The following is a 14,242-nucleotide window of genomic DNA, read 5'->3' as shown; positions in this document are numbered from 1 at the left end:
AATAGATGGCAAAAGAAGAAGGGGATGGCAGAGGATGAGGTGGCTAGATGGAGTCACTGAAGCAGTTGGTGTGAGCTTAAGTGGACTCTGGGGGATGGTGGAGGACAGGAAGGCCTGAAGGAATGTTGTCCATGGGGTTAAGATGGGTCGGACACAACTTCGCAACTAACAACAACAACAACAAGCAGCAATTTCCCTAAATTAACCATGAGCTGTGTGAAGATCCTAGATCTCCCACCAAGCTATTTTTGGGGATGTTGATCACAAGTTCTAGCATTATGAGTGAGGAAGAAAAACATCTCTCTCTTCACTGTCTCCACATCAGGTATAATAGAGTTTTATCATGTCCTTCCCCCACAAACTCTAACCAAAAATGTTAAGCTTTCCTTCTGGAGAAGGTTCTTCAATCCCCTGATAATTTGGAAGGCCCTTTTGCATTTTACCAGTTCTATGACATTCTTTTTCAGATGTGCCAATCAAAGCTGTACATACCGCATGAATAAGGCTGCATCACAACCCTTATAATGGCATCACAGTGTTGGCTGTTTTTTTGTTTTGTTTTTGGGTTTGGTTGGTTGGTTGGTTCTCTTTCCTAATGGATTCTGTCATAGAATATACGTTCTTCACAGGTAGGTAGGCAGATTTGATAGGTATTTTCATTGAGCTGTCCCTCATGATCCTAGTATCTCTTTCTTGTTTAGTTATCACTGTCACAAACGCTATCATTATGTATATGCTAAGGATTTTTTTTTGCCCCAACATGCACTATTTTACATTTACTTAGTTTGAACTGTCTGTGCCATTTTCTTGCTCATTTTACCAGTCTGGACTAAATAATCCTCTTAGAGCTCGTCCCAATCAATTTTGGTTTGCACCATCCTGAATGATTCAGGTTTGTGGACCAAATCCAACCTGTTTGGGGTCCCAGTCTAATATGCTTGGTTCCCCCAAAGGCTCATCCCTGACTCCTTTCCCCAAACACTGATCATTCAGTGGTTTCCTGGATTTTGCACAGTTTGTTTCTCCCATTCTAAAATGCTTCTCCTAAATAAGAGCAGTTAATAACACGATTATATTTTTGGAATTTTCACCCTACCCCCCTTTTCTTTTAGCTCTGCTAACCACTGGAATGCAGCTTCTCAAAAACTTCCAACCTGAATCTGAAAGATATTCAGCACCCTTGATTTAATAAACTCCAGAAATTTAGCCACTTCATATACTACCACATATTCCATTTTGATTATACAGTTATAGGATTTTACATTTTGATTATACAATTATACAAATTTCAAAATTATTTGAAAGGGATTTGATATTTTAATCAAAATATCAATGAGCCTTTTTCTTAAGATGTTTTCACAAATATTTATCTGTAGGACTTTATTTAAGGCAGGGCTCAGCCCTACAAACTTGTGCTTGCCATCATCCTTCACTTCATGAAATTTGCTGCACTTCCTAAGCAGCTTTGAAGACAGTCTTCAAGCCAGGATGACATTTGCTTGGTTTTATTAGTGTGACAGCATCCTGCAACCACAACCCTTTCATTTTTTTGATGGGGGAGGTCAGGACTTAAGCACAGAATATGAGATGTTCTGCAGAACAGAGTATATTTGCACATTTCTCTACTACTTGCAGAAAGCCCCCACATAAGCACTTCCATGGCAGAGGGTACAACCTCAGAGAGAGAGAGAGGGAGAGAGGGAGAGAACGAGAACTCTCAGTGCCTCCATCCTCCTGGTTTCTTCCCTGCTAAGTTTAGAAATCAGGCAGTTATTCAGCCTGTCCTCTTATGACTTACCTACTAGAACATTGTCTGTTTAAGGATTATTTGAAGATTGCATAACCCACACTCATGTGGGTCACATGTCATGACAACTCCAAACTGGTGGTTAATTTTCAAAATGACAACTGTGTAACTCTAAAACAGACTGTGGTTATGCAAAGGGTGTTTTAGCCCTCCCATAACTCACAGTTGCTGGATTCACACAACACAACATCCCATAGACAGGTGTTACATTTGGAATTTAGCATCCATGAAGTGCTAACCCACAATAAGGCCTGGCATGCAAACACAGTCAGAGAGTGGGCTTCTTTTAACCCAGACTGCTTACCCTTTTCACATGAAAAAATGAAATGTCCCTGCAGCTTTCCCCAACCTGACACCCTCTCAGATCTGTCAGGCTATAACTCCGATGGAAGTTGTAGTCCAACAAATCTGGAAAACACAAGGGCCTGGAAGAGATGGAAGGAGACAGAGGAGAGTTGGAAGATGAGCTCATGTCCTGTTTGTTCCCTGACCTCATGATGCAGTGGCGGGATAGAAGAGCTAACCAGCAAGGGGACTTGTATATGTCTCAGGGGCAGCCCTTTTCAAGAAGGACCCATCCAGAGGTGTGGATACCAACGTTACTGAAAAGGGGGGTTGTCAGAAGTAGTTTCTAGCTTGGGTTTAACTAACACTCTGTTCATGCAGAGAGACTAGTCTTTCAGTTGTTGTAGCTTGTTAGCTGTGATTTGACAACAGCTCTTTTGCAAAGAGGCACAGTTTGTAAGCTTGAAACAAAGAGGGGAACCCCAACTCCTGACAAGAGGCCCACTTAGCACTCCTGTCTGGTCATGGCACTTTGCTGATGCAGCACTCCGAAGTGGCAGCATGTGCGCTCTGCTCAGGGAGCCAGCACTCTCCTCTTGTGAAGACAGCTTTGCTGAAGAGGAGCCCTGTGCTGTACACTGGCTGTGTGCAGGCATAGCCAGCAGGGAGATCTCCCTGAGAAACACAGGTCTCCCACCTTCCCAGCCACTCCTGTCTTCTCCCTGGCTTTCTGAATGGCTCTCAACAAGCCCCACTGTCCCCTTCCACACAGCAACACGGCAAGCACATTCTTCCTAGTCAGTCACAAAACTTTCACAGGAAGATGCCCACACGTGCTTCCACAGAAACTGTTTCGGCAGGACATGCTCCCTTCACTCCTAGCATAGCTGCCCACGCCTTCCATGCACCTGGGTGCAGGGTAGCAGGCCTCTGACAATATGTGCAAGTCCTGTGCATGGTATGTGTGGAGTGGACACGGTAGGTATGTGAGAGGGTGGACTTGCATAGTGGCACAGGGGATGTTTAGGCAGTGCTTCTCTAGGACAACGGTGCTACTCTAATGAGTAGGCAGTCACTTTGCAGAGCAGGGAGAGGGAACCAGTGGGAGGCAGTAGACAGGGAATGCTCAGGAGAGCATGCAGGCCATTGGTGGAAAAGCAGGCAATGCATGAAGGAATGGTGCACACTGGGATTGATTCCCAGCTGTGGGGTATAATGGGATAGGTATGAACTCCACTCATGAGTAGTTACTTCATGAATGTCTGAATACAGGACGCAAGGTAAGAAGAGCAATTACATGGTATTGCTTAGCATTATGTTTGAACAGCCCCAGCAAAACGGAATCCTGTTATTTTGGCTTGAACAACTTACAGTGCTGTCCCATTGCAATGTCTACTTAGAAATTAGCCAAACCGTGTTTCATTGGACTTACTCACAGGAAAGTGTGTATAGGATTGAAACAGTGAATAGGAAAGCATTTCTGTATTCTTGTAAATAAGTTATTACTGCCACCTGCTGGAATATTGGAAAACTAAGAAATTATAATGGGTTTTTGTCCATGGTAAATCCTGCAGCATCCATGTTAGTTGTTATAATCCTTCTCAAACGGATCAGGAATTATTTAGAATGCCATTTAGTGGCTATGTTTGGGCTGCTTTTTTCTTCTGAATGCAGCTTTGACCAAGTCAGTATTTGATAAAGAAATGAATATGCAAAAACAACCCAGTATGCTGGATTTGGAACAGGCAGTCTTATGCTCAAATGCACACTGATAGTGGAAGTACACATTACTTGCAAATGCATGTTACAGAACTGTTCTTTTAGGATAAAACTACATCAGCAGGAGAAAGAACTTTTCCTAACAGCCATCTTTTATGAAATCTCTAACATATGTTTGAAACTGCAGAGGGAACCTACTTTTTTTTGTGGGGCGGGGAGTCAGAAAGAAAATGTAGGTGGCAAAGGGATTAAGCACCCCTCATCCACCACTTCTACACTCCAAATCATCCTTCTGAAGTTGCTTTTCAGTAACACACAACTGGAAAATCCCTGGCCCACCATATGTTCTAAGACTCCAACTCACATGAGCCCCAACCAGTGAGTGGGAGAAGTGGTTCTCGGCTTCTAGTCACACAGTCTCCAGGTCTCTTCTAACAGATGTCATCAGTGTAATATATTACATTTTCCCCATTACTTTATCTTCATTCCAGGAAATAAAAATCCCTGGGTAAAGTTCTTTATGGCAGGCTTCCATTAAAGGTTCAGAAGCAAGCCTCATAATAAGAACTGTTGCTCACCCTAGGCCTGGAAAAGTAGCAGGAATTTTCTATGTAGCAATATTTTCTATGCAGGAATTAAGCCTTTTTATGTGGCAGACAATAGTGTGAAATTATACTTAATCTCCAGCCCTGGCACAAGCTTTCTTGCCATCTGAAGTAAGAGAAAACATGCTCCACTCCCCTGTTGCCACTGCCACACTGTGCCCCTTCCTGTCACCATCACCTGACACTCACCCTGATCTTTGCTGCCAGGTTGGGTCCCATAAGACTTCATAAGAGCTCAGTTGGATCTTGTGAAACCTGAGAGAGTCACGCAAGCATTCTTACCAGCAGACAGCTTTTGGAGAAGAAATGCCACAGGTCCTGGAAGGAGCAAGGCATCCACTGCCTGAGAAGGGTCCTTCACCCTGCTTCATGGGTAGGTCAGTTCTGTTGTCCACAGAAAACAGGTACCTTTGCATGGTAAGCAGGCCACACATGTAGTCAAAAGGAGGAGCTGCACATTAACTGTAAAGAAGGAATCCCCAAGTTGGACTCCAGTAATCCCTCCTACTGGTGTTCATCTCTGAAGATACTTTTCATGATGTAGGAGCAAGGAAGGTGCCAGAAAGTCAGTAGAGAATGTGCACTGTTGTATATTACAGTGTCTAGTGATGCTGTCTGAATGATTTTCCTGACAATATATTTGCATATAGTGCCTAAAAGCCAGTCAAGCTCATGCCAGGTTTAATGGGATTTGTTCCTTTGTCCCATATCCAAGTAAATGGATAAAGCAGCCCCATTTTTTTAAAAAAAATCCTAGTTGGTTTTTTTTTCTTATTACAAAGAAAGCTTTGTGACTTTTGCTATCTCAGCAGGAAGAGAGCTTGTGAAGTTACACATCACCCTATTTCTTTTTTGGTAAATAATTCAATCAGCTTTGTCAATAATTATTTAAGGAAACTCTTTTTGGTTTTTAAACTGAGCAGTTTGCTTTGAAAATGTTCATTGCCTGAATGTGAAAAGTCAAAGACAAAAGCTTTATGCCATCTTTGGTAAATAGCACAGGTAGAAAACCCAGTACAGAGAAAAGGAAGTAAACTGCAGTAACTCAAAATGATATTTCCATTTCATTTCATTTCAATCTACATTTCTACCCTTCCCCATAGCCCTCTGAACTCTCTGGGTGGTACACAGTTCAATTTCTAAATATACAATAAAGCAGTATACTAAAATCCAAAATTAATAATACATAATACAATGAATCAAAATGAAGAATACGATATCAAAGAATAATACCAAATCAAACAATATCAGATATCAACAATATCAAAATACAAATACAACAATATCAATAACAATACAATAACAGTAATAAACCCACAATACTCTTAATAGGAAAACCTGATGCAGGTGACAAAAGGGGGAGCAGCAGAAGCTGCATAACTCCATGCTGGGCACAGAGGCAACAACAATGCTTGTGAAGGTGAAGGTGCCATGGCCAGCCCATCATCCATAAGACAGAGTGAAGTGCTGCCTCAGGCAGCTGATTCTGGTTGTCATGAAATGGCAGCAACTATTCAGTTCTTCAGAACACAATTGTATATATTTTGACAAAGAAATGTCCTGCAGTTGCTAGAATTCCCTAACCAGCATATAGGAGATGTGGAATTTTTTTCTGTCTAAATATGTTCCCATACTTTAATGATGTTGTATTAAAAACATTACTGGGGGAGGTGCTGTAGATCAGTGGCTCTACGTGCAGATGGTTTCAGGTAACTTCACAATGAGGTAGGAAACTATCTTGCTGAAAGCCTTGGAGAACTGCTGCTGTCTATCAGCGTCAACAGTGCTGAGCTAGATGGGTCAATAGACTAATTTAGTAGAAAACCACATCCTATGCATTTTTACTGCAATGAATAGGAATGCCATGCCTGCCTCAAGTGCAAAAATAACTTACTTGGCCTTAGTACTATGCCTGGATTCACACAACACAAAAGCTGACCATGGCTTGTCACCCAAAATGGGTTCTCATGTTTTGCAAGCCCTGTCATCTCAGTATGGATGGTCAGGGACGATTATATTACATAAAAGCCATCAAACACATCATATCTGTAGGGTACTAACTTATACAGGAAAAAATACAGGTTTTTAGCACTTGACTAGAGAAAGAAGGATTCATTAGCAAAAAGGCTCCCACACCTTTATTTTTATTTTATTTTTATTTATTTATTAAAACATTTTTATGCCGCCCCATTTGCCGAAGCCTCGGGGCGGCTTACAAACAATAAATAAAGGCAATTATAAAATAAATCACAACACATATAAACATTAAAAATCCAAAAAATACAATATAAAATAAGCCGCCCTGGCCAGATAAGATCAAATAATATTAACAGTTAAAATACCGCTTAAATAAAAAGGTCTTCGCCTGGCACTTTAATACCTGTGTAGAGGATGAAATTTCAAAAGTTATTTGTTATATGACAAATTATTTATATTTATCCTTCTATTTACCCATGAAAGGATCCTCTCCTGAGAACTGGTACAAATGTGTAAGTGCCGCCACATATACGCACAGACATCCCATGTCTTTTTCAAAAGAGTGAAGAACTGAGTGGTATCTTCTAGTTTTGCTTTAGCACTGACCCTTTGATTCAGTTCTTCACACCTTGGGTCTCTTCCCTGAGTTACATCTCTAGGCAAAGCAGATAGCATGACATGTATGTCCATTAATTATATAACATTATGTTTCTGTTCTTTAAACCATGTTCCTTGTCCTTGATGATCTCGTGTCGGTTCTCCCATATACTCCAAAAATAGAGGCCTACACTTTACTGTTAATAATGAAAACAGTGACATTGTTAAAGATTTTGCATCCTGTGGCTCAGTCTTCAGAGGAAAACTGTGGCCAAGAAAGTGGAAGAAGACTAAGACTGGGAAAGGCAGCAATGAAGGAACTAGAAAAGATCATCAAGTGTAAGGATGTTTCAATGGAGACCAAGGTTAAGATTATCCAAACTATTGCATTCCCAATCACAATGTACAGGTGTGAAAGCTGGACAGTGAAGGAACCCGATGAAGCAAATTGATGCATTTCAAACATGGTTCTGGAGGAGAGCTTTGCAAATAGCCTGGGCTGACAGAAAAACAAATGGATCAAATCAAGCCAGGTCTTTCCCTAGAAGCAAAATGGACAAAACATGCTGTCATATTTTGGATATTTTGGATCATGAGAAGGCAAGACTCTCTGGAGTAGACAAACATGTTAGGGAAAGTTGAAGGCTGAAGACAAAAGGGAAGACCAAATTGAACTTGACGAGCCTTGAACTTGGGAGAGCTGAATGAAACTGTCATGAACAGGACATTTTGGGGGGCTTTCATTCATAGCGTTGCCATAAGTCAGAAACAGCTTAATTGCACATTACAACAATAATGCTTTAGTCACAAGCATTCTTCGCTAGCTTGTAAATCCTATCAACAGCAAAGACTTTTGCTGACCTGGTATGTAACATGCATTCTCATGTTTCTAGTGCAATTTCTGGTTGGCTGCTCCTCCCTCTGTGCAGGAAATACCAGTAAGAGCTTATGGATTTGGGGATTTATGGTTTTTGAAAAAGCATGTTACATACTGATATATACGTTCCTCTCTGTCTTCCAAACTGTAATTCCAAGGCTTCCTGTACAAGTTAATGCTCACTCTGTCGTTCAGAGGGGAGCCTAGGCCAAATACTCAGTACTGAGAATGTTTTCTGTTCTGTTCCTCTTCTGACTGGATCCTCTAAAACTTACAAGATCTGGAGATCCCATAAATCAGGGTCAGTGTCAAGAGCGGGGATGGTTGGACACCTGCTGAATGCCCACATCCCTGCAGGGCTCCACTGACAATTTGCTGTCCTTTGTCACTGCAATCTGCTTTTTGCCCTAGCAAGACAACAGTGGTGGTCATGGTGAGAAGAACCAATTGAGTTCCTCCTTGCTGACTCTCTTAGAATGTTTTACAGTATGTCAGTGTACATTTATTATTTGTATATCTGTAGCTTTTTAATCCTTCATGCTGCATTAAACATGGTCTAACTATACTTTTAAATAAGTTTAGTTTAAGTAACATAAAAATGAAGCAAGACTATAAGTTCACAACACTATACAGGATTGAGCGTTCCCGAACCTATTGTTTTTATTGGTCTGACTCTACCGAGATCTCCATGGGATTGGGTGCAGTAAAGAAAAAATACTATCTTATTATAATTCAATTTCTGTTACATAAGTCAGCAACCTTTTCCTACTTGGATCTGAATCTAAAATTCTTAGATGTGGGGGTCTGTCTGTCTTTCATTGTAATATATTATTTACTTGTTGTTGGCTTTCTTTGAGCCTGGATTTGATTTTTTTAAAAAACAGAAATAGGGTATTTTAATCCATACACAAGCATTTCTTTACTTTTTTAAGAGTACACTTCTGTGCTCTCCTGAAGGGGATCCTGCAACCTCAGAGCTGGGACTCCAAAGGCTGCGCTCCTTCACCACCCCCTCACCACCAGCTTGGGAAGAATGTACTAGCTACAGACAAATGCACCTTGGAAGGGAAGAAAAGGGACATGCTGGAAGGGGAGGGGGAGGCTGGAGCCAAGGACTAGTGCTTCCTTCTTTCCCTTTTCCTCCTTCGTGCCATACCTAATTGGCCCTCTAGGTATGAATCAGGATACAAGGGCACTGATGGCAGATCCTGCCAGTACTGTACCTCCATCAAGGCAGAGGATGCACCAAAACCTCTTGAGTTCAGAAGGTTATATGCATCAACAGCAGGAATGATAGGACTACACCCTAAACATTTTAAAATTTGAAATGATGGCAGTTTGATGAAGTCTGCAAGAGCTAACCAATCTGCACAGCCAGGTGAAGAAAGGAGCTGACTTCTTGATCGTCACATGGGACACTTCAACAGCATTTTGCAATGCCAGTTTCTACTGGAAGCAGGAAAAACTGGTTGCTCCCTTATATAATTCCCTGAGGGTTGTTGTCTTTTCAAAAAGGTGAGAGTATGGATCTGCAGTGGGGGTATCATGTGAACAATGTGTGCTGCAGATCCAAACATGGCCCGAGATGACCCAGTGCCTCTGAAAATGAAGGGCATCCTATGAATTATCATTCATTTCAAAGGACTCGACAGATTTCCTCCTCCTCAAAAAATGGAATAACTTCCTTATAAGCCAACAGTTCACAAAGACTCATTGTCTGTGGTATGGAGAGCAAGCAACATATTTTCCATTCCTTCATTGTATGTCTAGAAAGGAACCAAAGATCTGCTAAGGGTGCAATCCTATGCAGGTTATGCAGACAAAAGACCTGTAACTCCCAAAAAACTCCTGTCTTTTAAGGCAGATAGTAGTGCAAAAGACTGGTTAAGATAGTATGGGTCCTAGAGTTCTTAAAGAATTCAGATATGAAATTGCTGGCATACTTGACAAAAAAATGTAGCATGTCCCCAAGAATAGCCTTGTACCACATGATTGGAGAATGGCTCATGCAACACCAATTTTTTAAAAGGGCTCCAGAGAGGATCCACAGACTTATTGATCAGTTAATTAATTGTCTGTTCAGGGTAAATTGCTTGAAAGCTTTATTAAAGATAGTGAGCACATGGAGGGACAAGACCTGCTGAAAAAGAATTGATATGGCTTCTTCAAAGGTAAGTACTGTTTCACTAATCTGAGTTCTCTGGGGGTGTCAATAAGCACATGGACGGGCTATCCAGTAGACCTTGTTTACTTAGACTTTCAGTAGACATTTGACAAAGTCCTTCACGAAAGGCTGCTGAAAAACTTAGTAGTGATGGAATAAGAAGGGGAGGCACTCTTATGGATCAGTAACTGGTTAATGAGCAGAAGGCAGAAAGTAGGAATAAATGCTAATTTATCTGATGGAGGGATGTAACCAATAGAACTTTGGAGGTTCTGTATTTTGACCAATGCTTTTCAACCTATTCATAACTGATCTGGAATTAGGAGTAATTAGAGGCCACGTTTGCTGATGACACTAAACTATTTAGGGAGGTTAAAACCGAAAGGGATTGCAGGGAGCTGCAAAAGAATCTCTCCAAGTTGGGAAAATTGGCATCAGAATGGCAAATTCAGATCAATGTAAGCTACTGTAAAGTAATGCATATTGGGTAAAAAAAATCAAGTATAGGTTGATGGGATCTGACCTAGCAGTTACTGATCAAGAAAGGGATATTAGAGTTGTAGTAGACAACTCAATAAAAATGTCCACCCAGTGTGCAGCTGCTGTGAGAAATGTTAGGCATAACTGGTAAAGAAACTGAAAACAAACTACGAAGATCATTCTCCCCTTAGTTCTGGTTGCCTTACCTGAAAAGGAACATTATTGAGTTGGAAAAAAGGGCTGAGAAGGGCAACTAAAATGACCAAGGGGCTGGAGAAACTTCCCTATGGGGCACAACTACAACTGGGACTTTTTAGTTTGGAAAAAAGTCAAGTAAGGAGAGACATGGTAGAAGTGTTTATGCATGATGTGGAAAAAAAATTGAAAGGGAGATAATTTTCTTTCTCTTCCATAACATTAAGACTCAGGGTCATCCCATGAAGATGATTGGTGAGAAGTTTAGAACAGATTAAAAGGAAGTAATTTTTCACACAGTGCATAGTTAAACTATGGAATTTGTTGCTACAAGGAGTAGTGATGGCTAGCAATTTGGATGGCTTTAAAAGGGGATTGGACAAATTCATGGAGGAGGAAGCCATCAATGGCTACTAGCTTTGCTGGCTATGTGCTACCCCCATTATCAGAGGCAACATGCTGAGGAGCTTGGGCAGACAGTACTCTTGTACACATCCTACTTAAGGAATCCCGTGGGCAGATGATTTGCCATCATGAAAATGAAGTGTTGCACTGGATGGACCACTGGTCTGATTCAGCATGACTTTTCTTATGTTCTAACCAGCCTATAGGAAACCCACAATTAGGAGTTGAGAGCAATAGCCTTGCCTGCCTATGTTCACCAGCAGCTGGTTTAAGGCTGGTGAAGAAAGGTGTACTGTTGTGCATCTGGAAATAATATGTAACCATCATGACCAGGAGGCATTGGTAAGCTTATTCTTCAGACACGGTTGGATTTCACCATTGGCAATGCTGACAAGGACTCATTGGGAGCTGCAGTCCTGCAACATTTGCGGGGCCTTCTCTGTGGTGGTGCCATGATTATGGAACACGCTTCCCAGAGAGATTTGCCTGGCGCCAACACTTCTATCCTTTTGGCATCAGGTGAAAAATTTTATTTTCCCAGTATTTTGATTGTTAATTTGCTTTAGTGGAGGGTTTGTATTTTAACATTGGATGCTGGGCAGTTGTTGTTATTCTTTTTTATTTTTGGACTAATTTACTGTAAACTGTCCTGAGACTTTTAAGTATGGGATGGTATATAAAAGTTTTAAATAAATATGGAAAGCCACATTCATAATATTTTTTTAAACAACAGGCTGGTATCTCCTAAAGTAAACTTCCCAAAGATTGAAGATAAATGGCTAGGAAACATAGAGCCATATGTCTTCATCATCATGTTCAAATCCTTACCTTTGGGCAGTATTTAGGCCATTAATTTCTCCCCCAAAGAACTCTAGCATGTGTCTCCCATGGAACTCTAGCATGTTTCAGTTTGTTTGGAAACTATTCTAAACTGCTTTCTTACAAATCACTAGAAATGTTGGGCCATGCTATAGACATAAACTGAGAGTGTGCAAATATATCCAGTACATGCCTGCAGGCAGGCAAGCTGTCTTTCAAGGAAGTTTGTCTACCATTAATAAGTTTCCAAGTAAACACCCAACTTCCACAGAAACACAGCCTGCAAACCACTAAGTAACTGACACTTCTGGTTGTCAAATATGCAGTAAACACTGACAAGTTATTCTTCATTTTTGCATTAGAAGTGATGGAAAATAGGAAACATTTTTGGCCCCGCTTTACTTCGAGATCTATAGAGAACACAAGATTGCCTTGCTGGGTCAAACCAGTAAGTTCAGTCGACTGGGACTTCCAACAATGAAGAGTTAAGTAACAATCCCTGCTCTTTTTCTCTTGCATCTTGTAATCAGAAGTGCTTACCTCTGGACACAAAGCTACTCATGTCTAGTAGTCTTGAAAAACCATGAAGCTGACAAAAGATCAAGAGATTAAAAAATACACAATTGATGCAATGTTTTAACTTGTTAACCTATTGTGGTTTTCAAAGTTGTTATTGGTCATGGCTGTTTCCTGAATGTTTTGTAAACTGCATTGATTGGTTCAGAAAGGTAGTATAAAAATGCTAAATAAGTACATAAATAATAAAAGCACAGCAACTTTGCTGAGGCAGAGTTTTGTCCAACATGTGTTGGAAAAAATTGGTTCCTTATAAGCAGAAACGAAGATGTGAGGACCTCCTGAGGTTGTTGAACTGCAACTCCTGTTAGCCTTGTTCAGAATAATCCATAGTGAACGATGATGGAAGCTAAAGTCTAACCAGATTTGAAAGGCCACCCATTCCCTGCTTTTTAAGGCTGATGCCTGCTAAAAGCAGGGAAATTCTGTTAGTTTGAATAAGGTCAGCTGAAGAAAAAGCAGCCTGGGTGAAGCATTTGCAGGGGGAAATGGGCAGGCATGGAAGAAGCTAGGTGTCCGTCCTGCCTGCCTGCAGATCCTCCCCACAAAGTCCTCTCACTCACCCACTCATCTCTGCATTCCCATTGTCTCAGCAAAATGCATGGTTTGCATTGCACATCAAAGATAACATTTAGCTTTGCCCTATTACTAGTTTCACGATGCAGCCAATTTTAGATAAAATTTTGTAAAAACTTGTTAATTCAGCATTAGCAGCTTCCTTTAGGATGAAATCCAATGCACACTCAGACAAAAAAAGTCCCATAATTCATAGCATTGCCCAGCCAGGCATGCTGAGAGTTGTAGGACTCTTTTCCTACCAATATATCCAGGAGATTCCACTTTAAGGGCACAGTCCTGTCAATTGTTCCCTCAGTGATTGGAAACCCCTGAACCTGAAGGCTTCTGATCATCCAGTTCCAGACAGGAGGAGTGGCAGAAGCAATCTTCATATCTCCATTCTCCCCTGCAAGCATTTTTTGCTAGATGGGCCTTTGTTCATCAGCTGTCCATCTTCAGAGGAGGAGGAAAGGAGGCCAGAAAAGCTTCATGATTGCCTATATTCTGTCCTCTCCATGTCCTGCCTTCCCCTCCCACTGAATACCCCATTTAAAGGCCAGCCAGCAGAAGCGGGGAGGTCAGATTAGTGATTCCACACTCCAGATTCAGAGTGCTGTCTCCAGCCTCAAAGAGGGAATCTTCCATATCTTGTTGTCCTCAAATGATAACTATGGGCCATCGTGCTGCTCTTTCCATGAACTTGGCTTTTAAGATAAGATGCTTAAAGAATTCACAGAAATATTACTGGGTCACTTTTACCAAATTTTACCACTTTTACCAAATTTACCAAAGTAACATTTTACCAAATATTACTGGGTCACCCAGAAATATTACTGGGTCACTTTCTTACCAAAACCCTTTTTTTCTGCATTGCTGTTTCTAAGTACATTTGGTAGGAGAATAGAAAAATATTTTTTGCCTTTTTTACAGGTTGCAGCTGCAGCACTTTTGGCAGCTGTGCTCCTCTCATTTATGTGCAGTCACACAATAACATCACAAAAGATTGATGGAGTGTTGGCCTAGGATTGGGAAGACCCAAACTGGAATCCCCTTCTGACATGAAGCACATTCTTTCTAAACCTAAACTATCACGGAATGTGTCAATATTGTGTTCTCTCTCTCTCTCCCCCCCCCCCACCACACACACACGGCCTAAAGAACTTATATATATGTCTTAC

Source organism: Varanus komodoensis, unplaced genomic scaffold (genome assembly GCF_004798865.1).
Source record: "Varanus komodoensis strain SLA01 unplaced genomic scaffold, ASM479886v1 scaffold9, whole genome shotgun sequence".
NCBI classification, from domain to species: domain Eukaryota; kingdom Metazoa; phylum Chordata; class Lepidosauria; order Squamata; family Varanidae; genus Varanus; species Varanus komodoensis.
Note: the sequence above shows the minus strand (reverse complement) of the source record.